Source organism: Echinops telfairi, unplaced genomic scaffold (genome assembly GCF_000313985.2).
Source record: "Echinops telfairi isolate 266 unplaced genomic scaffold, ASM31398v2 ScPeMD7_5868;HRSCAF=6743_0, whole genome shotgun sequence".
Classification (NCBI taxonomy): Eukaryota; Metazoa; Chordata; class Mammalia; order Afrosoricida; family Tenrecidae; genus Echinops; species Echinops telfairi.
Genome location: NW_022109767.1, coordinates 3,749,127 through 3,773,980, shown reverse-complemented (window position 1 = coordinate 3,773,980; position 24,854 = coordinate 3,749,127).

Below are 24,854 nucleotides of genomic sequence, written 5' to 3'. Positions count from 1 at the left end.
CTGTTATTCTCTACTAGTCACACCCAGTCACTGTTTGTCCCAGCAGTACCTAATATAAACATTCGAGCAGCAACTTTGGACTTTCTCTAAATCTATATTCATCAACTCTATCATGTCCTCCTAGTGCCAGTGGCTGTTCTCCAGTTAAAGCCTGAAGGTAAGAGAAAACACAAAGAGGAAAGTCTACTAATCAAAAGACTCCTCTTATCTCCAGAATATGATTTTCATGCATCCTTTGTTTCCTTAACTTTCTTTGAAAGGTGTGCTTCCAAAAACTTTCAGAGAAGCAGGCTCTAAGCAGTTAGAGAGGCTCTTCAGTTAAGATAAACTCACCAAAATTTGAAATATATTCTATTTTACCATTTTTTAGAGTCTCTGGAGTACACAAAATATAAATCAGGTGTTTCTAACTAAAATTTCCGCCACAAATATATGAGTTGGAATTCACTGCCCGTGAGTTGATTTTCACAGAGATTCTATAGGACAGAGGAAAACTGCTCCATCGGGTTTCCAAGACTGTCAGCTTTTCCAGGTCTTCCTTTAAAGATGGTCAAGGAGATGGACTGAAGTAGTGGCTTCAGCTATGGGCTCCCAAAGGGTCAGGATTGGGACGATGGCACGGGACCAGGCAGGGCTTTGTCGTGCTGTGCACAGAGCCACTATGGGTCGGGACCAGCGGGCACAGAGCCACTATGGGTCGGGACCAGCGCAACGGCATCTAACAACCCTTTCTCTCATGGAGTAGCTGTCAGTTTCAAACTAAAGACTGTGTGGCTAAGAACCTAATGCTTAACCTGCTGTACCACAAGGACAGTGTGTGTGTGTGTGTGTGTGTGTGTGTGTGTGTGTGTGTGTGTGAAATAAGGGAGTAAGTTCACTGATATTCTTATATCAGTATTTTTGCCTTAAATAAATAGTTCAGGGTAATTCTAGGATCATTCTAATATTTTTGTTGTTCTTTCTAGCTTCTCCAAATAAACAATATGTTTGAATAAATTGGTTTTGACTTCCTTGGTTGTTTCATTTGGCTTTGCCTGGTTTTTGCACTTACTAATGTATCTGCATGTCTATCCAGATAAAATAGACAGGATAAATAATTCAGAGATGAAAAGAACAGAACCAATGTTTCTGGGGGAATGCGGGAGAAGGGGAGGTGGGAGAAAGGACGGGTGGGGGTAACCAACCCAGGGACAAGGGAACAACAAGTGAACTATAATCAATAGAAAGAAGGTTGTAGGATGCCTAGTGGGGCTCAATCAAGGGCAATATAGCAGGAAGGAATAACTAAACCCAAATGAAGGTTGAACATGGTGGTGGACAAGAGGAAAGTAAAAGAAAATAGAGGAAAGAACCAGAAGGCAGAGGACATTTATAGAGGTCTAAATACAGGCATGTACATATGTAAGTATATATAAAATGAGAGGCTAATAGAACTATGTACTCATATTTATATGTTAAGAATTCAGGTTGCAGATGGACATTGGGCCTCAACTCAAGTACTCCCTCAACACAAGAATACTTTGTTCTAACAATCCGGCATTCTGTGATGCTCACCTTCCCGACATATCAATGAAGACAAAATGGGTGCATAAGCCAATGTGGTGAAGAAAGTTGATGGTTTCTGGCTATCAAAAGATATAGCATCTGGGGTCTTAAAGGCTTGAAGATAAACAAGTGGCCATTTGCTCAGAAGCAACAAAGTCCACATGGAAGAAGCACACCAGCTTGTGTGATCATGAGGTGTCGATGGGATCAGGTGGCGGGGTGGGGGACATGGATTGGATACCCATTGCCCATCTGTAGACAATTGGACATCCCCTCACAGAAGGGTCACAGGGAAAAGATGAGCCAGTCAGGGTGCAGTATAGCCCCAATGAAACACACAACTTTCCTCCAGTTCTTTGGTGCTTCCTTCCCCCCACTATCATGACCTCAATTCTACCTTACAAATCAGATTAGACCAGAACATGCATGCTGCTACAGAAAAGAGTCTGAAACACATGGAATCCAGGATAGATAAGCCCCTCAGGGCCAACAAGGAAAGTAGAGATACCAGGAGGATTAGGGGGAGGATGGGGGGAGAAAAGAGGGACCAACTACAAGGATCAGCCTATAACCCCCCTCCTAAGGGGACACATAACAGAAAAGTGGGTGAGGAGCAATGGAGGATGATGTAAGATAAGAAAACAATAATATATAACCTATCAAGGGTTTGTGAGGGAGAGCTGGTGGGAAAGGGAGGGGGAAGAAATGGGGAGCTGATATCAGGGGCTCAAGTGGGAAGAGAACTTTGGAAAATGATGATGCGGCATATGTGCAAATGTGCTTGATACACTGGGTGAATGTATGGATTGTGACAAGAGATGTAAGAGCCCCCAATAAAAGTATTTAATAAAAAGGAAAAAAAGTCCAAGATGTCAGGACTTGGGTGTATCTGACCCTAGCCCTGCTATTTTCAATCCCCATTCATGCATGTGATAGCTAGACAATGGATAAGGAAGATCACAAATGGATTGATGCTTTTAAATTATGGTGTTAGTAACGAATATTGAATATGCCATGGAATGCCAGCAGGAGGAACACAGTTGTCATACAAGAAACCCAATAAGAGTTTCCTGAAAAGCAAGATGGCAAGACTTGGTCTCACTTACTTTGGACATGTCATCCAGAGGGACTAAGCTGTGGAGAAGTCCACCATGCATGGTCAAGCAGAGGGGCCAGGCAAAGGAGAAAGACCCCCCAACAAAATGTATTGACATTGTGGCTGCAACCATTGTCTCAAATATAGCATTCATTATAACATAGAAACGTCACAAGACAGAACAATGTTTCCCTTCCCAGTTCCTAGGATCTACGGTCTATGAGTCAGAACCAACATGATGGTACATAACCAACACTAACAACAATATTGAGATAGAAAGTACACTAGTGGTTGCAGAGACTAGCAAAGGCCATGCCCATGACAATCCTATGACTGCTGTTAGATAAGGAGATCGTCTTTGCAGTGGGGGTGGGGGTGGTGTGGTAAACATGTTACAAAACCAATTGTCATGATGATTTCACAGCTAGATAAATATACTAAACACATTGGATTATGCATTTTCAGCAGGCAAATTGTCTGGTCCATCTAAACCCACCGCAGTCCACCAGATTCTGACTTAAGCTTAGTAACCCGATAGGACACAGTAGAACTGGCCCATAAGGTTTCCAAGGGCCCAGTCTTTACCGAAGCAGACTGCCACATTCTTCTAAGGAGCAGCTGGTGGGTTTAAACTGCTGCATTTTCAGTAGCAGCCAGCACTTCACCACTGAGCCACTAAGGGCCCTTGAATGTTACGGTATGTGAATCATATATCAATAATTCTGCCATTTTTAAAAGTTCAATCGCAAACTTCAGAATGCTAATCTCTCCTATAAACAGAATAAAAATCGCCTTGTATAAGAATTCCTGGCAATAATAGTCAGTAGATTTTCTCTTTAAGCTTTCCTAGATTGGACACAGGGATCACTAATGCTTAGAGTTTATTTTTTAAAGAGGAAGTGAATATTATGCCGGAAAAGGTAGAGAGTAATATTTAAAGAAATGATATGAATCATCAGGGAAATACCTCCCTATACTAATGAGAAGAAATATAGATCTGCTGCCACTAATCTTTAACCAGATTATCCACTTGATCAAATTATCCCTTTTGAATTAATCAAGGCTACTAAACCATTGTTCATCTTTCTGGTCAAATCCATGGTTGTTTAGTGGATAGTTGGATGGCTTCAGACTCAGAAACCCCAGAGGGCAGTTCTACTCTGTGGTGTTGTGCCACTTGAAAGCTGTAATCTTTACAGAGGCACCCTGATGGTGCAGTGGAAAGAGTATCTCAGCTACTAACAAAAATGACTGCAGTTGACAGTGTGCTTCTTTCAGGATTACAGCCTTGGAAACCATCTGAGGACATTCTACTTTTTTCTAAAAGGTTGCTATCAGTCAGATTTAACTCAGAGGCCATCCTCAGAGGCCATGACTCTGGCTGTTGTACCCAGTCACGATGAATCTGAACTGGCTCCATAGCAACTCACAACCCCATCAATTGCCTTGTGACCTTTATGCTTCCATTGATCTCGAGGCTCTTTATCTTTATGAAAACGGATCTCAGGTATTATCGCCTTTAAACCACTGGACTGTGTAGGTAGGATGACAGAACTTTTGGTTAACTTCTTATCACTTAGCCGGTGTATCAAAAAGTCTCCTTGGCTTGTTTTACACCAAAAATAGCCTCCCTACCATTGAGTTGATGTTGACTCATAGTTAAAACTTCCCCCTATGAGTTTCTGAGACTGTAACTCTTTCCAGGAGTAGAAAGCCTCCTCCTTTTCCCTCAGAGCAGTGGGTTCTTTGAAATTATTGACCTGGAGGTGAGTGGCTCAGTGTGGAATCACTATGCTACAAAGGTTCCATCATGCGATATTCCTAAATATCAACTTTCTAGGTCCTTAGATGCTTGGTGATACCCAAATGCAAGTCAAAGGTCTTGCCACTGCAGTTCTAGTTCAAGCATACACAGGTTAATTCCAAGCTAAGCATATTTAAATATGTCTCTACAATCAATGAATGGCTGAAGACAAGTTATCTTTTCCATACCCCACTTGTCTTAGCTTCGTTAAGGTGCATTCAACAAAAACAAAATTGTGTTAGAGTGTCAAGCAAAACAAATGATTAAGAGGTCATGGGTAAAACCTAATTTTTAACAAAATTCACGTGGACACCTCCCCAGATGATTAAAACTGTGCAAGTAGTTTAAAAAGTGCTGTCCCCCATAAAGCAACCATTTTTAGATGGAGGAAGTATTTTAAGAAAAGTTGCTATGATCTCAAAGATGAATGAAGAGAAAGAAGACAGCCAACCTCAACAAAGGAAGTAACTGGCTGATGTCCAGAAACTTATGGAAGAAAACTGAAGAATCACCACGGATGTGGTGGCAACTAAAGCTTGGCTTTCACACTGCTCAACATCTTCGGTTGTACGGAAACCGCCTCGGCAAGCTTTCTGTTGAATGGGTAACAACCGTGTGGCACCAAGATCGGCTAGCTCATACAGCGGATCTTGCTATCAGTCTTTGAAGCAAGTGTGTGCTCCCACGAACAAGTACATGCACCATAACAAACAGTTATGGTCCCGGAAACCCACAAGGGCAGTTCTACTCTGTCTTAGAGGGTCTCGACGAGGCAGCATCAACTCGAAGGCAGTGATTTTTTTTTTTAAGCTAATGAAGATGTTCTAGTGAGATTAATCATGACCATGGAAGGATTTTAGAATAATCAGGATGCTTATTCAAGTCACAATCAAAATAATGGTTGCTGGGGGAATCTGCTGGGACAGATATTTTAAAAGCAAAAGAGGCTAGCTCAGAAGGTTTGGTTGACTGTGTTTTGAAATGCACAGGAGCTACCTTTGTGAGTTTTCCTGAAAGACACGGGTTGGCCAAGTGGCCTTATTAGGCAGAAATTTTAAGAAAATTGGAAACTGCATTGGTAAGAAAAGAGGCCAAGAAAGTTGCACCATCGTAACAATGCACCTGTTCATTCTTCTAAGGCTGAAAGGACTATCCTGGAGAATTTCCTGTACACCTACCCCATTCACAATACATCCCTGATTTTGCCCCTTAAGACTCTTTTCTCACGAGTTTAGTGTTTTTAATTGCAAGTTTACACAGTAAGTTAAGTTCCTAATTAATAATGTTTATACAAATTGTTCCATAACATTAGTTACATTTTTTTCAGTGTATCGACATTCTGAGACCAGTCCCTCAAAAAGGACACGATGGCCCCTAAAGCCAAAGATCAGCAAAAAAGAGGAAGCCCCTCAGCGAAATGGGTTGTCCCAGGGCCTGCAACAATAGATTCAAACCTAACAGTGTTAGGATGGCACCGCGTCTCTGCCTGTTGTGCCTGGTCACGATGAATCTGAACTGGCTCCGTAGCAACTCACAACCACATCAATTGTCTCATTTCCTTTACACTTCCATTGGTCTCGCTTCTCTTCCCTGCCTTGCCTTCGCATCTTCGCTTGGGAATCAATGTGGACCATTTGGTCTCATCTCATTCAGAGAACACATTACTCATAGGTGATCTTGTGTATTTTATCATCCAATATATTGTTGGCCCAAAAGGTCCCTTCTGGAAATGGCTTCAGTTTTGAAGGCATCTCGGGGCAATAGTCTTGGAGGGTCCTCCCGTCTCAAGCTCTACTTTTGGTTTTTGTCCTCCATACTCAAAGAAGATCTACAAGGAGCACCTTCAAGCATGGAAAAACTTCTCCATTGAAGAGTTAAAGAAATGGCAACACTGCCGTCAAAACTGTCTAACGTTTGATGGGGGATATGTTGAAAAACAACAGCTTCACATTTGATATCTGGGTAATAAGATTGTCTGTGATTTGGCAGCAATACCTGATTGATCCTCGTATTCATAACAGTTGTTTGTGTAGGGACTTTCTGGCCCATCTGACTTTCATTGTATAATAGAGATCTACAATTCAACACACGACTGAAATGAGCCTAATGGACCTAAAATGGTGATCTTTCATTGATAGCAGAGTCTTTGTCTAGAAAATATAAAACAAAATTAGTAAGGTACCCATGGGCAGAGCTTACAGCTGGCTCTACCTACTCAGGAACACCTTGACTCCAGTCCAACCTAGCCAACTAGAACAACTAGTAGAAGTCTATTTTATTCCTCTTGGCAATTTCTGAAAATATCCTGTTTCACTGAAGAGATTGAAAAGCCAGGGCATAGTGTAAATGAGTGTTGACTTACCCTTTTATGAAATTAGAAATAAAGATTCTTATCTCAAGGCCATTTAACAAGACAATTTTTCAAAACATACTAAGTATGTCTGCATATTTTACCATTTGGATGAAGGTTTCTGTGATAGGTTGGTTTATTGTGCCAACCTGGCCAATTGAAGGGCAGAGAGATAAACGGTTTGGCGAGCCTTGCCTTTCTTGTCTCTCACTCTTTGATGATCGGACCAGTGTGCAGCCGCCTTAGCTTGTTCTCTGCCTCACTTTGCAAGCTACGCTACCTGTAGGACACCTAACCTGTGGACTGTGCAGCTGTAACTTGAGGTTCCTTCAAGACCTGCTTTGCCACGATACTAGAATATACATCTCTTGATCTGGGGACTGTCAGACCCTGTCATCTGGCTGGCTGTTGGTGACCTACCTTGCTGTTTGCTGCCTGTGGCTGGATAGCCTGAATTGCTCTGCAGAGGACTGAGCTGTCTGGTGCCTTGATTTGCAACCAGTAGCCTTCAAGACTTGAAGGGCTGCTAGTATATTGGCTGTATCAGGGAAGTGAGTTGCACTGAGCCATTTGTACTGCTCTATAAATTAATTAGCTGTTCATTTCTTAGGTTCTTTTATATATATATGAAATCATAAGTGTTCTCTAGAGAACCCTGTCTAACATCGTTTCTAAATCCAACTGATAACACCAAACAACAATTACACTAGTGGATTTAAAGATCAATGGAAATATATGAAGAAAGTGTAAAAAAATTTGAGAAAAAAAACATTGATGAGAGCAGAGTGAGTAAGGGTGAAAAACAAGATCAATTGAAAGTCAACCATCCAAATCCAGGGCTGCTCATGTCACTGAGTCTTGGGGCGAGGAGATGTGCGTCAATGACAGTACATGTCAAATGTACTGGGACCCATCACTTCTTTCTTAGCAATCAGGGAGTATGCACTGAGACTAAGTCACTTGTCTGGCGATCCTGGCAGCAAATGTCAGAAAATGTTGCCCTTCACTTTATCCGTCACTGACATTTGACCACACTGTTTTTCTTTCTTCACCAGAGAAAAGAGAACATCAACTTAGTGAAGGAGGTGGGGTGTCAGGGGCGTGATGGGAAAGACATACATTTTCAAGATGATGGATTACCCCCACTGAGCCTGTCCACTCCCTGTTCTGAACACTCGGGACAGGTGATTATTATCCTAGCGTGATTCAGAGAGGCCTCCCTCCTTGTGCTAACAGGGAGGCAAGCTGAAAGCCTAGGACATCCCATCCAGGGGAGAAGTGTCTGGCTGTGCCCACCCAGGGGTCTCGCTGATTGCTAGCTGAGCATCGCTTCATTTCTAAGGTCTGGAAAATGCAGTCAGAGAGCCAGCAGTAGAAGCAGCAGAACGGGTGTGTGGATTGTCATCGAGTAGGATTAAATTTGCAGACCACCTTGGTACGAAGCAGAGAGAGAAGAGATTCATGCCTCTCATTGTAACGAAGTCCTTAGGAATTTAGGAATATGTTCAGCCTTCCATGCAACAAGGATCATTCTAATGATATGACTCATATGCTCCATGTTTATTTTCCCAGTAAAAATCAGGGACATGAGTCAAAATGACCTTGCTGGCTGTGTGTTTAGTTTTTTTTGTTTTACTCAGTGTGTTAGTCTGGGTAGACTAGAGAAACAAATTCATAGACACTCATATGTGTGTAAGAAAAAGGTTCATATGCAAGAGCAGTTGAATGTTGAGAGAACATCCCAGTTCCGATCAAGTCCATAAATTATGTATTATTCCATATGTCCAATACCAACCTATAAAGTCCTCTTCAGACTCATGAAACACGCGCAATGATGCCGATTGCAGGAAGATCACAGGCCAGTGGGTGGGAGGTCTTGTGGATCCAGTGGCATTGTAAGCATCTCAGCGCTGGCAAGGGTCTCCACATGGCTTCTCCAGCTTCGAGGCTCTGACTGCCATCAGCCAATCTCCATGTGGCTTGTCAGCTGCAATGTCTCCCAGAGAGTAAGCCTGCCTCCTGCCTCCAGCGAGTTATTTATCTCCTTAGCACCTCCAAATGAGGCCATCAAGCTACTACCAGATTGACAGGCTAGACTCCACCCCTTCACTCTTAATTCCCAAATTGACAACAGAGTATGTAACTACCACATCTAGTAGTCAAGATTAACCATTACCAGTGGAGCTCTGTGAGAGCGGCCCCTCAGGACTCCAAGAAACAGGAAATGGCATGGATTCTTGAAGGGGTAGTAGGGCCACTGTATGCAAAAGTTTACCCCTGTTTGAGAGATGTTGGAGATTAGCAAGGCCCACCTTTGAGACTAAGTTCTTAGACTGTACCCTTGTTTCAAGGAAGAGTGACAGGCAGAGAGGAAAGGTGCGGGATTTAACAACAAAATGTGCTCACTCACCTATAGCTCATAGAATCCTGGGAGTACAACAAGTCCCAGATATAATAATTTCTATAAAAGATCCCCCCATGTCCTGTATCCCCAAGGCTCTGGTCTGTGGCCAGAGACAGCAGTCTACCACTCTTCACACAGACAGGGAGACACTGCTTGCCCCTGCCTCTCTAGGCAATCAGAAAAGGACACATACACACACACCACTGGCAGAAGCTACAATTATTCTTGATGTTTTAGAATGAACCTTTGTCCTGTTCAGAATGTTCTACCATAGGCTTTAAAATGTGAACTGGTAAAAGATGAGCTGGGAAGAAGTCTTTCTGAAACCAAAGGTCCCATGAATCTCCAGCTGTGCCTTAAATAGACACGAATTTTTGGCAACTGATTGAAAGTCTTTATCTTGCCCCAAAGAACCAAATCAGTAACTGCACTTTTGTTTTCAATTTCCAATTTTTTTAATATTCAGGGGGAGGGATTGTCAAAAAAATAAAGAAAAAGCCTTGCTTTTACCTCCTAAATCTCTAACTTAGAAAATAAATAGGAGTAAAATGGAAATGCAGCATTAGCACAAAAATGTGAATAACAATTGACAGGCATGTGAGTGAGTCCTTTCTGAATTTTTGTTGTTTCTGTCTACATTTCAGTAGTTTTCCAATTTTCTGAAAAGAAATATTTTTAAATAACAAATGAGTTGAGGAACAAAGGGAATTTGAAAAAAAAAAAGTGTTGCCTAACTGAATTGCCTACAATTGTAATTAAGATATTATAATTGTCTAATTGGAAGAAAATTAAAAAGTAAGTTACACCAAGTTTTTTAGGGACAAATGCCCAAGCTCAGAAAACTTTTCATCTGGGATTAGCATGGTGATAAGGTATCTCCCAGAGCTACCAAGTAGGGTAAATTGGAATCCTTTCCTATAAAAACCCATGTTCTCCAAAACACCTTTTCCATTCCTCTTAAAACAGTGCCTGTACAGCAGATGGATGTTGGGCGTCCACCCAAGTACTTACTCAATGCAAGAACACTTTGTTCTATTAAATTGGCATTCCATGATGCACACCTCCCCGACCAGTGTCCATCCTCTGGTCTAGCCAGATTTGTAAGGTAGAAATGGGATCATGATAGTGGGGTGGGGAGGAAGCATTCACCTGCTGGAGCCGGTACCCATGTGCAAACACAACTTGCTTTTGATCACCAATTGAAATTTCAAAAGAGTTGCAAATTGTTCACGAAAATGTTGCTCTTATTGTCTTTGTCATAAGTAGAATGGGAATGATTATTTTCTTAATATTTGCTAGTATGGTTGGGGACAGAAGTTCTCAATGGTTTCTTGTTCTTGCCTTTCATTTTTAGGGAGATCAAACACATGTCCCATCCATTATTGAGTATGTTTAGATCTTTATTTCCCTTATTATTGCCTATGCATGTCTCAAATTGTTTTGCTCCTCTGCTGATTGCCTGTCGTTCTTTAGTAATCTTTCAGAGTCCTTGTCTAGTAAGGGGATGAGCAGTTTGTCTATGGAAAGCAGGGCACATTCTTTTCCTGCTGTGTCTTTATTTGACTTTATTTATAACAAGTTTGTTTGCATGCCCTTTAGTTCTGACACAGTGAATTCAGCTAACATTTCACTGTACAATCTCAGTCTCCCTCTCCCTTCCCCCACAATTTTGGGGGTATCTTCTCTCACCCAAGATTCTGAGGCTACAGTGAAACCTGAGAGAGCTGAAACGCAACAGAAGTGTGTATGCTTCATCATTGCTACTCTGCACCCTGACTGGCTCATCTCCTCCCTGAAAACCTCTTGTAAGGGGGTGTCCAATTGCCTAAAGATGAGCTTTGGGTCTCCATCCTGTGCTCCCCCTCATTCAGAATGATATGACTTTTTGTTCTTTGATGCCTGATACCTGATCCCTTCGACACCTGGTGATCGCACAGGCTGGGGTGCTTCTTCCATGTGGGCTCTGATGTTCCTGCCGTCTTAGGCATTTATTCGACTTCTCCAAAGGTGTCCTCCGGAATGCTTCTTCTTAAAATGTAAATATTCTTACAATACAGGCTAGCAGCAACTAGAAAATTAAGAAGCCTGAAGGTCCCAGGGAAAATCACACACATGAGCCTAGGCTCAGGCTGAAGTAGCAGGATTCTTCATACGTCCTAGTGGGGTCTTGTGGAAAGTATTTGACTTCATTTGGAATTGAATTCCTTTCTACAGAATAAAGGGATGCATTCAGAATTTGTTTGAGCCTTCCTACATGTAAATTCTGGAAGCACAATTTCTCGGGTTAGACGGCTATGGCCTTGAAAAAGAAATCCCAAGGCTAAAGGACTAACAGCAAGATGGGTAAGTACTTACTGGGGAGATAAGAGAAATGGAGGAAATCAAGAGCATGGACCATTTCTGCAGAGGATGGTCAGCACAAGAGAACTGGGCATCAGTGAATGCCCCAAAAGGAGATTCAAGTTTTCTGGAATCAAGTCTCAATTCTGAGTGCAAGAGCCTCATTTTAATTTCCAGTCTCAAGACACCATTATGTATGATAATTTTTAAATGGTTTCCTTCCTCAAGAGGAAATACTGAGAGTGATCATTCTGTTAGTATTTTCATAAAAAGAAAGCACTCAAAGTACATAGCCATTCTCCAGCACCTTCACCTGAGTGAACTCACAGCTTCCGTTCAGTTAATTGATGGAGCAGTGTAGCATGGGGTTCTAGCTAATCACAAAGTCACCGCACATGAGCATGTGTGGGGAACACACACACACACACACACACACATACACACACACACACACACACATACACACACAGTAAGTTTGTCTGTAAGGAGAAAAAAAGAAAATATGTTCCTGATTTGAATGCATTTTATGCTACTACAAAATTACCATTCTAGTGAGCTAATGCAGGTAGTCTCGAACGCATCACTGTGGCATAAAATAAATCCTCTGGCTCTTAACTAAAGGGCACCTGCTGGTAGACTTCTGACCAGCCTCTTACTACTTGGATGGCAACAAGCCGAGCTTATCAATGAAGTGGACCTTATTCCTAAAACTAAACATTTGGGGGTGGGGAGAGTGTTGTTGTTTTTAAACCAATTCTTCCATGTTCATTATCAGGGTTCCTCCCCTGATTCGCCAGGGCTCTGCTGGCTAGACTTCTCCCGAGCTACATGAACTCAGTTGTGAAAATGACCCAGGGGAAACTGAAAGCCCATATTAAATGAAGATGATTCATTCTGGAGCAAGCATGATTCCCTTTGGCATTTGAGGACGTTGAGATGAGATTGCTGGCATTCAGAAGGAATAAGCATTCCGAGTTGACACCTTGATTGGTTCACTTAGAGGGATCCACAGTCAGTTCCACACTGGATGTGTGCAGAGCACAAAGATGCAAAGGTGATTAAGGGAAGAACAAGTTGCCACATCACTTTGAAAGCCATATAGGCCAATTCATCATTTGTGTTTTGACACCACGAGCCTCAACATATTCTTAAGAGAGTACCCAAACATACTCCTATGAATAATAGTAATTAATGGGGCCAGAAATAATAAAAAAATAAAATAACCAAGAAAACCAACCATTCTTCTGGAACTTGAATCTGAATATATTAATAAATAACCAGACTTGTCTATAAGGTCAAAATTATAGTCTATCTTTAACAGGTAGACTACTATCCAACTACTTAATAGGTGTACCATGTGAGTATTTTTTTCAGCAATATTGATAGATGTAGACTCTGTTGTTCATACTCCATCATCCATTTCTTTCTTTGGCCAATATTAAGTATTTATCAGAGAGGAATCAACAAGGCCAATATAAGGGGTCGGCCACCAGACTGAAAGATATACGCTGACCATCATAAGCAGTGGTCCAGAGACAGGATCATAAGCACTGGTCTGGAGACAGGAGCATCACTCACATGCTATGGGTACAGCGTGTTTGGCTGTACTAGATATGTGTACTCATACTGGTCTTGATGGTTTAGGGATGTTAACTCATTTACCTCAAACCAACTCCAGTTGTCTTATTTCATCCAAATTCTAGTGCAGGGTTGATTCCAAGAATCCATCAGATACAGGCAAGAGGGTTGATTCCAGGGTTGATTCCATGAGATATAGGCAAGAGGGCCTTTCACTTTAAAGAACCCACTTTCAGCCTTCTTCTAGCCAGACTCCCACCCATATAGGCTGAGGAGTCCAATGGCCAAGGGGATAAGCCCACATAGAACCCATACTCCCCCTTGTACATCATACTTCTGGTCCTGAAATCCTGGACTCTCTGCTTCAACTGCTCTTGATCCTGGGCCATCTTCTTTCCTGGGAGCTTATGGTCCAAGAGCAGACTGTGTACAAAGCATCCTGGATTCCTTCGGTTGCATAACACAAGTATATCCAACCCATCCATTAGCAAATGCTGTGAGTTCCACTCCCTATATTCTAAATTAACTTGCTTTTCTTCCTGTGCCACTGCTTCTAACTTGGTCTCAACCCCTATAACCTCTTGCCCAGATACCTGGTAAAGCCCCATGACGAGTCTCCATATTACATCTCCTCTGATCCAGTCTGTTTTTCCTAGCAACATTTAAAACTCAAGTCAGGCCATCCCAAAGCTTAAAACCAATGTGTAGCTGGCCATTACACTTGCAATAAAACTGTCCCTGACAAAACCCTACAGGACCAGATTCTTAGTCGTCGGCCTCATCTTGGGACACTGTGCCTCTGTCACCACACTCCAAACATACTGGCCTTCTGCGAAATCGCAGATAAACGATGCCAGGCTCTTTCCTACTTCACTGTGTTTTAACTTATTCTTGTTCCTCCAGGTCTTCCTGTTTCTTCTTTAGCCTCAGACCTTTTTGTCTCATTCCTTTAGCTTCTGATTCCTTTTTGTTCTTCAGCTTCAGACCAGAGAAACGTTCACAGGCCACCCCATTAAAATAAATCTCATCATTATCCTTTTCTTCTTTGCATACCAGAAAACACGAGCTATAATTAGTATGTATATCTATTTTATCTGTTTGATCATCATCTCTCTTTAGTCTAAAGAATGAGATCAATGAGAGCTTTAATATATACATTATACCTTCCACCTAAGATAACATCTCATACATATACAATATTCAAATAGTCAATGAATGGACTAATGAATAGGTTGAAGGGAAAAATAATTTATTACCCAGTACACAGACCATAGTACATGGAATATGGGGGATCTTTTCTGATGCCTAGGAGAGTTTTGCTTTACTTTTACCTTCAGGTTTCACTTCTGTTTCTGAAAAGGTCAAGTTGTCAGTTTAATTTCAGTTAGGTAATCCTAACCCAAACTCAACCTCGATGATGACTCACGGAGACTCATGCACGTGAGAGTAGAAGTGCACCCTACTTAGTGCGTAACTATTTGCATTATCCAGGAATCAATGTGTAACCCACCAATGTGGGTTACCTTTTGGCTACCAATGTGTAACCCTTTGGCGCCAATGTGTAACCCACCACTTTGCCACCAGGGTTCCTTCAACTTGTCTAAGGTAGCCCGAGTAACAAAATAGAGAAACAAAATAATCTACAATTGAGACAGGTTTATGATGGTGGTATGCTTTTTTTTATTTTGTTTTTGGAGAATTTTAAATCCTCTTTCTCAAACCTGTGAGTCTTCTTAGATAAGTGATCCTGATACAATGCATTTCATTTTAATTTTCAAGAAGCCAGCTCGGCATTTTCAGTTCACAAACAGAACAATTAACCAAATCCCTAAATGCCTTTCTGGTCTTTGGGCTTCTGCAGTCCATGCAATATTTTATCTCTCAGTTATTTCAGCCAAGGTCCTCTCTGATTGCTTTATGACTTAATGACAATGATTACATCTTGTTTGCACACTATGCCAGTCCAGCGCAGTGCCAGCATTTATATCACACCCGAATATGAGACAAATCAATGGCTCTGCGTGTTGGGTACCACCAGCTAATGGGCTGCAACTGTGAAGCAGGAAGCTTTCCAAGAAAGCATATAACATCATTAGTGGGGGAGACTGACTCTCATTCAGCAAGACTGGATGTTGGCTTTTCCATCCATGGACTTCAAATAGACAGAACAATGCCCTTCATCTTCATTTAAGAACAGCTCTGGTGGCAAAGACTACTATCACTTTTCTCTGTCCTCAGCGCCATGCATGACAGCAGCAACCTAGTGAGACATGATGTCAGGGGACTCTTTGTGGAATGAGCTGTATTCAACGTAGAAGTTGGATTTTTTGCTTTCATGAAATTGCTTCAACCCTTGGAGCAAGTGTATGTAATAAACTCCAGCCTAGACCCAAATTCTGCCACACACCCATTCCTTAAATTGTTGAATTGATGGCCAAAGCATATTTTAGTCATCATGCTAAAAGCATAGTTGAGCACGTCTGGACACATCTTTGGCTGTTCTAATGAACAAGAGGCTGCTCAGTGATGGGTTAGTCTCTCATACTTTGGATATGTTGTCAAGAGAGACTAATCCCCGGAGAGGGACCATATAGCGAGGCAGTGAAAAAACAAGATGGGCTCAAACATAAGAACAGTGGTGAGGATGAGATGGGGGCAGGGCAGTGTTTCATTCTGGTCATAGAATGAAAGGCAGCGAACAACAATAATGCACACCCTACAATGCACAGGATGGTCCCCAACAAAGGTATTCAACCTACATATACTGGGTTCCAAAGTCATGATATCCTGTTTTAGAGAGAAAGCTAAAACAACAAGAAAAAATTATTTTCAATCCGTTCTCACCCCAGTCAACACCATATGTGTCAGAGGAAAACTGTGTGATGCTGGGTTTTCAATGGTTTCCTGCACAGAAGTAGATTACCAGGGCTTTGACAAAGTGCTTTTGGGTAGACCTGAGGACCTACTATATCACTCATCTGAGAATTCCTTGAAGGGACAGGGTTTGTTGTTGTTGTTGTTGTTTCCTAGGCACAGAATGCTGATGAGTTGAAACAGAAATTGGTTCTCTTCACAATTGTTACTATCTACACATTCAGGGAAAAGCTTAGATTGTTGACGGAGTTGTGCTGGTATCACGCACATTGAGCTTGAGGGTGGTACAAAATAAAGTTCAGTATTGACATTTAGCACTCTTCCCTATGGAGATCAAAAGTGCTTCTCAGACAACAAAGCCCACATGGAAGAAGCACACCAGCCTGTGTGATCAGGAGGTGCCAAAAGGATCAGTTATCAGGCATCAAAGAACAAAAAAAATCATATCATTATGCACTCACCTCCCCAATACAATCGTGAAAGACAAATGGGTGCATAAGCAAATGTGGTGAAGAAAGCTGATGGTGCCCGACTATCAAAAGATATAGCATCTGGGGTCCTAAAGGCTTGAAGATAAACAAGCAGCCATCTAACCCAGAAGCAACAAAGCCCACATGGAAGAAGCACACCAGCCTGTGCGATCACGAGGTGTCAAAGGGATCAGGTATCAGGTATCATCAAAGAACACAATCATATCATTGTGAATGAGGGGAAGTACAGATTGGGTACCCAAAGCCCATCTATAGGAAACTGGACATCCTCTTACTGAAGGGTTCATGGGGAAATGAGCCAGTCAGGGTGCAGTGTAGCAATGATGAAACATACAACTTTCCTCTAGTTCCTAAATGCTCCCCTCTCTCCCCCCCACCCCACTATCTTGATCCAAATTCTACTTACAAATCTGGCTAGACCAGAGGATGTACACAGGTACACATAGGAACTGGAAACACAGGGAATCCAGGGCGGATGATCCCTTCAGGACCAGTGGTGAGAGTGGTGATACTGGGAGGGTGGAGGGAGGGTGGGTAGAAAGGGGGAACCAATTACAGGGATCTACATATAACCCCCTCCCTGGGGGACGGACAACAGAAAAGTGGGTGAAGGGAGACGTCGGACAGTGTAAGATAAGACAAAATAATAATTTATAAATTCTCAAGGGTTCATGAGGGAGGGGGGAACAGGGAGGGAACGGGGAAAATGAGGAGCTGATGCCAGGGGCGTAAGTGGATAGCAAATGTTTTTAGAATGATGAGGGTAATGAATGTACAAATGTGCTTTATACAATTGATATATGTATGGATTGTGATAAGAGTTGTATAAGCCCCTGTGTTAGTCTGGGTACTTTAAAGAAAGAAATCCACAGCAACTCATGTATAAGAGAGATTTTATATAAAGGTAATTGAACATCAATAAAATATCCCAACCCAGTGCTGCTCAAGCCCACAAGTCCAAAATCAACTCATTAACCCATATGTCCAACACCAATCCACAAAGTCCTCCTCCATCTCACAAAGCACACACTATGATGCCAACTGCAGGAGGAAAGCTGATTCAATGAATGTGTAAGCATCTCAGCACTGGCAGGGATGTCCACATGGCTGCTCCAGCACCCAGGGCTGCATTGGAATAGGTCCATGTGGCTTCTCCTCAGGGATGTCTTGCAGGAAGTGACCCTTGCCAGCTGAAGCAGGGAACTGGCTAAGACAGCTGCACCCTGGTGCAACCATCAGAAAGCAAGAGACCTGAGAACTAGAAAGGCGAGGCTCACTGAGCCATTTATCCCTCCGCCCTTCAACTAACCCCACATGTGTTTATCAGCCAGGTTGGTACAATAAACTAACTCAGCCCCCAGTAAAATGATTTTTTTAAATGCTTCTCAGAATTATTCCACTGAGAGAGGGACTCATGAGTCGGATGGTCTTCCCAGATGTGAAAAAGGGTCAGGAGAGGTTTTGAGTTTCTGGATTTCTTGAATAACCTTGGCAAACAAGAGAGGCTAGCTACTGGAGAGGAGGATCCCCAGGGAAGTGCCTGCACAGAAGAGTTCTCCACTCTCTGCCATTTGGTGGCACAAGTTTTTCCATATCTTGACCGTCTAGTGTCAGGAAGGACAGAGTCCCCAGTAACAGGCAGCTGTGGCTCCCTGACCAAAAAAATCAATAGCCCCTAAGGACCCCACACCTCCTCCCCACTAGCCAAAGAATTCTCACCTGACAAACCCAGTTCCCACTGGTATTCTCCAAATGTTCATACTGTCAAAGGATTTAATGGGCTGCAGAAATGAGTTTGTATGTTTGTTAAAATAGACATTGTAATAAAAAAGATGACAACACCCTGCCCTTATCTTCTGTCAGTCTGTCATATCCACATACCTCCATCCTATCAATCACCAAGGTACACATTATGCAAATACCAAAGCTAAAATGTCAGCCTAAGTCTCTGATTGTCCTCACACACTATAAGGGAAATTGACTGGTGGACCCTGCTGTTCCCCTTTACAACCAGCATTAATTGGCATCTTTGTTATCTAACCATGGAGATCCTGATTGAAATGGTTTTAAGACTCCAGTAACCCCTTGGCCAGGGAATGTGATTCAAGCGTAGAATCTCCATTCATTTTTGCATGGAAAACTATGCATTTTTGCATGGAAAAATGCAACAAAATATCTCAGAAACTCTTTGCTCCAATTAATGTTTAACCAAATATTGGGGCAGATACTGAATTCATTCACTTTATTTGCACACAAGGTAAGAAAGACGCGCCCTCATGCCCTCAAAAATGTATTTTCCTCAGAAAGCAGGAGCCTTGCAGAAGGAGATGAAACATATTCCCAGATGAAGACAGTACAGGACCAGACAACATTTGTCTGCTAAACACGGGTGAATTGGAGCCAAGTTGGCTGCATCTAACAAAAATTTATTCTCAAATAAATGTGGGGAAACAAAGCTAAAGGAGTCATTTTTCCAACTAGGTCCTTGGCTGCCCCAGGAAACATGCACTGGTCTGTCTGTGGGGACAGCATCATGCCATCTCAGCGTAGAAAGGAATTTCAGAAGCCATCGAATTTATATTCTGCTCTGGTATGAATCCTCCATTAGCTACCAATGACAAGATTGATATCTCTGCTACAGTATTTTCCAGAAAGAAGCGCCTGCTGCCTTACAGAGTTTCATTTAGAGGAGAGTTATTTAAAAGCATGAAAGATGCTAGCCTTGAAGGAGCCAGTACACTCCCAATCATGAACAGAGCACTGCCAAGAACTCCCTGTACATAATGTGGCCATGGTTGTGGCTGCAGCCATAGGCTCAAAACAACATAAGCATTGGGAGGATGGTGAAGGACCTTGCCGTGTTCCCTTCTGTTGTCCAAAGCGGCATCTGAGTTGGAACCAATCCAAGGCATCTAACAATCACAATATAGGAGCTGGCTTCACATGCTTAGTAAAATCAGTATCACCAAATTGCACACTTGAAAATTGTAACATCAGGCAAATGCTGTGCGTGTGAGTACATAGTTTTACAACTAAAAAAATGTTTCCTGTTCAAAAATACAAACTCTCAGGTCTGATTCCTTGCAGTGAAGCTGCCGGCAAGTCTCCAGAGGATGAGGCATATTTATCATGTCCTCGTCTGAGAGCGATAGAGACTCCCACTCCACCCCAAATCAGGTTTTGCCTTGTGCTGTACCCAAGAAAGCTGCAAACAGACTAGCAAGGACAAGCCAAGTTCAAGAGTAAAGGTGCAGTAATACGCAATAGTCAAGGGAGTCCCCACACCCAGGAAATACCGGTAAGGATTTTAAGGTTGAGGTAATGGCTATGTAAAATCATCTCAGCTGATCAAATTAGGTAAATGCCAAAAGTAACCACCGACAACACAGGAAATAAAGGTTTATTCTCTCATACAAGATTCAGCGCCATCCCTCAGGACAGCTGGGGGAAGCTCAGTATTCATTCCTCTAAACACATCCCGGGAGTGAAGAGCGTTGGCTCTGTCCATCTTGAATGTACTCTCAAGAGAAATGCTAACAAGGAGCTACCATAGCGTCCTAGGTTTGGATGCAGGGGCAGTGTTTAAAGCGCTTGGCTGCCTCCTGAAAGGACCATGTTTTGCACCCACCCACCGTGTGTCCCAGGACAAAAAGACGTGGCCGTCTGAGTCTGTAAAAATTCACCACCTTGGAAACCGCCATCAGGTAGTAGAAGCCAGATCGACTGGAGGCCATTGGGATTTGAGGTGATTTGAAAAAATACAAGCAATCCATTAAGGTTAAAGAGATAACATTACGGAATGCAACTGCGATGGAGATACGGCAGATTACTCTGGCCTATCCTTAATCTGGGGGCTTATTTAAAAGAGCTTTTCGATTTTAATTAAAGCAAAACACGCCCTGGAAGAAAATGCATCTCGTCCAGCGAGGATCGTATGCAGCGAGCTCGCTCTAATTGTGCCCATCACATGGCTGGCCGTTGCTTTTTGCACAGCGCTTAAATGGTGTCTAAATTGACCAGCTCTGTTGCCAAGGAAACGGACAGGACAATGCTAATAGAAGCTACTTAGGACACACTGTGAAAAGCTTAGAAATAAAATGACTTGACGTGAAAGGCACCGTGTCAGCAGCCAGGCAATTCTGTTAAAGGCTACCCTAAGCGGGAGGTGGTTATATGTCTCCCCCCACTCTGTTCCCTCCAAATCTCTCATAGAAACATAGATTCTGCCTGGGAAGCTCTGACAGTTACCCCGATCAGAGCCACTTTGTATTTCTAGCTCAAAGTGGAGAAAAATCTTTACGTTGTGGTTTTCAAACACCTGGAAAAGACTGCCATTTGCTCCCTGGAAAATGAGCGGCATTTTCCCCCTCTCTTTCCGGCAACCAAGTCCTTTCCTCTCATGAATAAATTGCAAAGATGCTTCAGAATTTTCCAAGATTGTTAATTAAAATCCACTTGATTTAAGCTGCTTCTCCCATTTTGCACTCACAAACCATAAATTATGGAGGAGGTCAAAGAATGAATGGCAATTTGACATGAAGCGGTTGATTTATTGCTTCAGAAGGAGTTTTATACCAGATGTGGCAGGAGTCATAAATTAAATGCTAAATGTTATGTATTATTATGCTTTCAGGAATATAAATGTGTCTAAAATGCTATGCAGGTGGAATGATAAAAATATGAATCTACTCTCCTGGCAATTTTAAAAGCGCCGTTAAAGCTGTCAAAAAGAAAATAAGCTGAAAAACAATCTAGATGGGCCTCTTGGATGCCTTTTATAGCGCACCAAGGGTTTATAAAAGTAACCCTTTCCTGTAATAAGCTGGACACATAGTGTGTTTGGTGGAATGGAGAGAGATGTTGTTGTTTTTTCCCATCTAGAGAAAAAAAATAGAAAAATGATGCATCGAGCTCCGAGCTTCTGTGACATTGTGACATGCATCAAATGATCATTTCTCTCCCACTTTGCTGCCGATGACCATAATTTAATTTATTAAACCACATTTGGAAGCCAATATGAATGCGACGAAACTTGCCTAACTTCACCTAGCAGCTGCAGTAGCTGACATTATTGAGTATGAAATATAAAACCGGACAAAATGTGTCAATACCTGGAAATGCTTGGAGCTGAAATAACAGCCACAGAAAACTTCCACTAGGGGGCAGAAGTCATAAGCGAAAGAAGCCGACCAATGGTAGCGAGTTTTGGGTTCAGTTCATCTGGTAGACCAGACGCCCTGATATTTCAAGTGTGGGATGAAAGTCTTTTGTGGCAAAATTGTGAAAAGGATGGTTAGTCTGATTCCAGCTGCTCCCTCCCCAGCACGCTTTCATCCTCTCCTGAAATCCAGGATCAGAAAACATGCAGTCTCCTCTCTGTACTCAAGCCCAGTCTCCCCATAGATAATTTGAAAATGACCTATGTGGTCATTTATAGCAGCTGTATTTAACTAATGAAGACACACTTTGTTTGGGTTAGAAGTTTCTGTGGCACAACTAAGTGCTTGGTGACCAAAAGAAAAGTTAGAAGTTGGAATTCACCAGAAGGTACACAGAAAATAAGACTTCATCTGCCTCCGTCAAGATAGCATCATGGAAAACATGAGGTAGTTCGACTCAGTCCTCCAGGGTCTATATAGACCAGGCGGCATTCAGCAGACTCTTTTAATTCAAAGAAGAATTCAAAAGGTATTTTTGGTTTGTTTTTGTTTTTAATCATTTTATTGGGGGCTCGTACAACTCTTATCACAATCCATACATACATCCATTGTGTCGAGCACGTTTGTACATTTGTTGCCATCGTCATTCTCAAAACATTTGCTTTCTACTTGAGCCCTTGGTATCAGCTCCTCATTTCCCCCCTCCCTCCTGCCCCCCCACAATGAACCCTTGATAATTTATGAATTATTATAATTTTGTCATGTCTTACACTGTCCGACGTCTCTCCCTTCACCCACTTTTCTGTTGTCTGTCCCCCAGGAAGGGGATTATATGTAGATTCTTATAATCAGTTCCCCCTTTCTCCCCCACCTTCCCCTTACTCTCCTGGTATTGCTACTCTCATTATTGGTCCTGAGGGGGTTTATCTGTCCTGGATTACCTGTGTTTCCACTTCTTATCTAAACCAGTGTACATCCTCTGGTCCAGCCAGATTTGTAAGGTAGAATTGGGATCATGATAGTGGTGGGGAGGGGGGAGCATTAAAGAACTGGAGTAAAGTTGTATGTTTCATCGATGCTATATTTCACCCAGACTAGCGTGTCGCCTCCCCACGACCCTTCTCTAAGGGGATGTCCACTTGCCTACAGATGGGTCTCCACTCCGCATTCCCCCTCATTTACAATATGATTTTTTTTCTTCCTTTGATGCCTGATACCTGATCCCATCAACACCTCGTGATCACACAGGTTTTGTTGCTTCTGAGCTAGATGGCCGCTTGTTGATCTTCAAGTCTTTAAGACCAAAGATGCTATAGTTTTTGCTAGCCGGGCACCATCAGCTTTCTTCACCACATTTGCTTATGCACCCGCTTGGTCTTCAGCTTTCTTCACCACATTTTCTATGTACCCGCTTTGTCTTCAGCGATCATGCCGGAAAGGCGAGCATCATGAAATGCCAGTTTAATAGAGCAAAATATCAGAAGGTATTTTTAAAGTTTAAAAGTTGTTGTTGTTGTTGTTATTGTTAGGTGCCTTGAGCCAGTTCTGACTCATAGTTATACATGAACAACAAAATAAAAGACCACCTGGTCCTTTGCCATCCTCACAATTGTTGTTATGTGTGACCCCATCGATACAGTCACTGTCAATACATTTTGTTAAGAGGATTCCTCTTTTTTGCCGCCCCTCTGCTTTACGAAGCATGATGTCCCTTTCCAAGGACTGGTATCCCCTGACAACATACCCAAAGAATGTGACACCAAGTCTTGCCATCCTTGCTGTAAGGATCCTTATGGCTGTACTTCTTTCAAGACAGGTTTGTTTTTTGTTTTTTTGACACCCCATGATACTTTCAATATTCCTTGCCAACACCATAATTCAAACTGATTAATTTTTCAATGTTCAACTTTCACATACATGTGAGGTGAAAAAAAAGGCCATTGTTTGGGTAGGCACACCTTAGTCCTCAAAGTAACAACCTTTCTTTTCAACACTTTAAAGAGGTCTTGTGCAGATTTACCTTATAAATGGCCGTGGGATATTTTGACAAAGGGTAGTGGGAATGGCAGTACAACTGGAAGAGCATAATTGATGTCACTAAATTGTATATGTAGAAATGGTTGAAACAGTACCTCTTTGGCTGTGCATACTTTCACCAAAATAAAAATAAGACTATAACAAGCAATAAAGTCAGACTCACATGCAAAAAGAGATTATGTGATTCCACTTATAAAAAGACTGAAATACCCTGGTGGTTGCTTTTGGCTGTTGAAGGCTTCTATGGTGATAGTAAAGAGTAAGAGGCATTTTCTCAAAATAATTTAAAAAGAGTAGCATAGTGGTGTTGTGTGCCATCAAATCAATTCCAACTCATAGTGAACCTACAAGAGAGCGAAGAAATGCTTGTAGAGTTTCCTGGGCTGCAATCTTTATGGGAGTCGATCTCCAGATCTATTCCCTAGGGGAGTCAATGACTTGGGAATCAAACTACTGATATTTCAGTTAACAGCCAAACACTTAACTATTACATCCCAGCATTCCTTCCATGGAAGCATACAAGGATCCAAAAGATTGCTCACACAGATAAGCCATCCATGAAGGCCACTGACCATAAGTCCCACTAATTGTGCACAAAGCTTCAGTGAACTTAATTATCTTGCTCTTAAGTTTTTTCAAATGAAGATAATCCTCAAATTGAGGAAAGCATGCAAAATGAAGTACAAAGATGAAAACTATCAAATTTTTAAAAGTGAAGCAAATACAACTATCCAAGGAGAAGTTTAAATCTGCTATTAACCCTAGCAAAGACAAAAAGGAACACTGGATCCAGGACAGAGGAAAGGAATGCAGTACAAAGGCGTGTTGGTAACATAAATGTGATCTTTGGAATCAAATTTACCATTGACAAAATTTTAAATTTCAATAGGAAGTTGAGAGGATTAAGTTTGGAGAGTTTCTCAGAAAGTGAAACAAAAGAGAAACGCTGGATAGTAGACAACTAGAGGATTGTCTAGCCAGTAGTCAGATGGATAGTAGACAACTAGAGGATTTAATTAATGGTTTCAATTATTAGATGCAAAGTTGATGATCTGAAATGTAAACCCCCATCGAAGTAACAAAAAAGATTTGCAGGTTTTGTTTTTTGTTTTTTTAGTAGGGGTCTCAATATCCAAATAATAAAAATACTCGAAATAGGAGAGTAAAATGATGGGA